This window comes from Arachis ipaensis, chromosome B4 (assembly GCF_059453495.1).
Source record: "Arachis ipaensis isolate K30076 ecotype BB chromosome B4, ASM5945349v1, whole genome shotgun sequence".
Lineage (NCBI taxonomy): Eukaryota > Viridiplantae > Streptophyta > Magnoliopsida > Fabales > Fabaceae > Arachis > Arachis ipaensis.
The window spans coordinates 69,710,329-69,712,354 of NC_142439.1; the positions used below are offsets into that span (position 1 = coordinate 69,710,329).

The 2,026-nt window shown below is 37.9% G+C and overlaps 1 non-coding gene across 1 annotated transcript; it reads left to right on the forward strand.

The window, feature by feature from the left end:
* Positions 1-994: 994 nt before the first annotated feature.
* Positions 995-1,102, forward strand: LOC148567836 (small nucleolar RNA R71). The gene has a single exon (XR_015881884.1). It is a non-coding gene; the product is annotated as a small nucleolar RNA R71 (small nucleolar RNA).
* Positions 1,103-2,026: the final 924 nt, after the last annotated feature.

The window sequence follows — 2,026 nt, forward strand, 5'->3', positions numbered from 1 at the left end:
CAAGGTACTTGGTAACTTGCTCCTCAGTAACATCCTCATTCTCTTCAGAAGAGAAATACTCATCAGAGCTCATGAATGGCATAAGGAGGTTTAATGGAATCTCTATGGTCTCTAGATGAGCCTCAGATTCCTTTGGTTCCTCAAAAGGAAACTCCTTATTGATCACTGGGCGTCCCAGGAGGTCTTCCTCACTGGGATTCACGTCCTCCCCTCCCTCTTTGGATTCGGCCATGATGGTTATATCAATGGCCTTGCACTCTCCTTTTGGATTTTCTTCTGTATTGCTTGGGAGAGTACTAGGAGGGATTTCAGTGACTCTTTTACTCAGCTGGCCCACTTGTGCTTCCAAATTTCTAATGGAGGATCTTGTTTCATTCATGAAAATCACAGTGGCCTTAGATAGATCAGAGACTAAGTTTGCTAAATTAGAGGTATTTTGTTCAGAGTTCTCTGTCTGTTGCTGAGTAGATGATGGAAAAGGCTTGCTATTGCTAAACCTGTTTCTTCCACCATTATTAAAGCCTTGTTGAGGCTTTTGTTGATCCTTCCATGAGAAATTTGGATGATTTCTCCATGATGAGTTATAGGTGTTTCCATAAGGTTCACCTAAGTAATTTACCTCTGCTATTGCAGGGTTCTCAGGATCATAGGCCTCTTCTTCAGAAGGCGCCTCTTGAGTACTGTTGGATGCAGCTTACATTCCATTCAGACTCTGAGAAATCATATTGACTTGCTGAGTCAATATTTTGTTCTGAGCCAATATGGCATTCAGAGTATCAATTTCAAGAACTCCCTTCTTCTGAGGCGTCCCATTACTCACAGGATTCCTCTCAGAAGTGTACATGAACTGGTTATTAGCAACCATGTCAATAAGTTCTTGAGCTTCTGTAGGCGTTTTCTTTAAGTGAATGGATCCACCTGCAGAGGTATCCAAGGACATTTTAGCTAATTCAGACAGACCATCATAGAATATGTCCAGGATGGTCCATTCTGAAAGCATGTCAGAAGGACACTTTTTGGTCAGTTCTTTGTATCTCTCCCAAGTTTCATAGAGGGATTCACCTTCTTTCTGTCTGAAGGTTTGAACATCCACTCTAAGCTTACTTAGCTTTTGAGGAGGAAAGAACTTGGCTAAGAAAGACTTGACCAGCTTATCCCAAGAGTTCAGGCTATCCTTAGGTTAAGAGTCCAACCATACTCTAGCTCTGTCTCTTACAACAAAAGGGAAAATCATGAGCCTGTAGACTTCAGGATCTACTCCATTAGTCTTAACAGTATCACATATCTGCAAGAATTCAGCTAAGAACTAAAAAGGATCTTCAGATGGAAGTCCATGAAACATGCAGTTCTCCTGCATCAGAGAAACTAATTGAGGTTTCAGCTCAAAATTGTTTGCTCCAATGGCAGGAATGGAGATGCTTCTTCCATATAAATTGGAATTAGGTGCAGTAAAGTCACCAAGCATCCTCCTTGCATTATTATTATTTTCGGCTGCCATCTCCTCTTCTTGTTCGAAAATTTCTGTAAGGTTATCTCTGGATTGTTGTATTTTAGCTTCTCTTAGTTTTCTCTTCGGAGTCCTTTCAGATTCTGGATCTGCTTCAACAAGAATGTTCTTGTCTTTGCTCCTACTCATATGAAAAAGAAGGAACAGAAAAATAATAATAATAGGGATCCTTTTTACCACAGTATAGAGGTTCCCTTATGTGAGTAGAAGAAAAGAAGAAGAGAAAATCTGAACTCAGAGAGAGAGGGTTCGGATGAGATGTGAATAAATAAATAGAAGGAGATGAGTGGGAAAGAGGATTTTCGAAAATAATTTTTGAAAAAGAGTTAGTGATTTTCGAAAATAGTTTTTGAAAAAGGTTAGTAATTTTTCAAAAATTAGGAGATAAAGATAAGAAAAATATTTTTGAAAAATATTTTTAAAATTTTCGAAAATAACTAAGAAAAATGAAAAAGATTTGATTTTTGAAAAAGATTTTGAAAAAGATAAGATTTTTAAATTGAAAATTTGATTTAACTC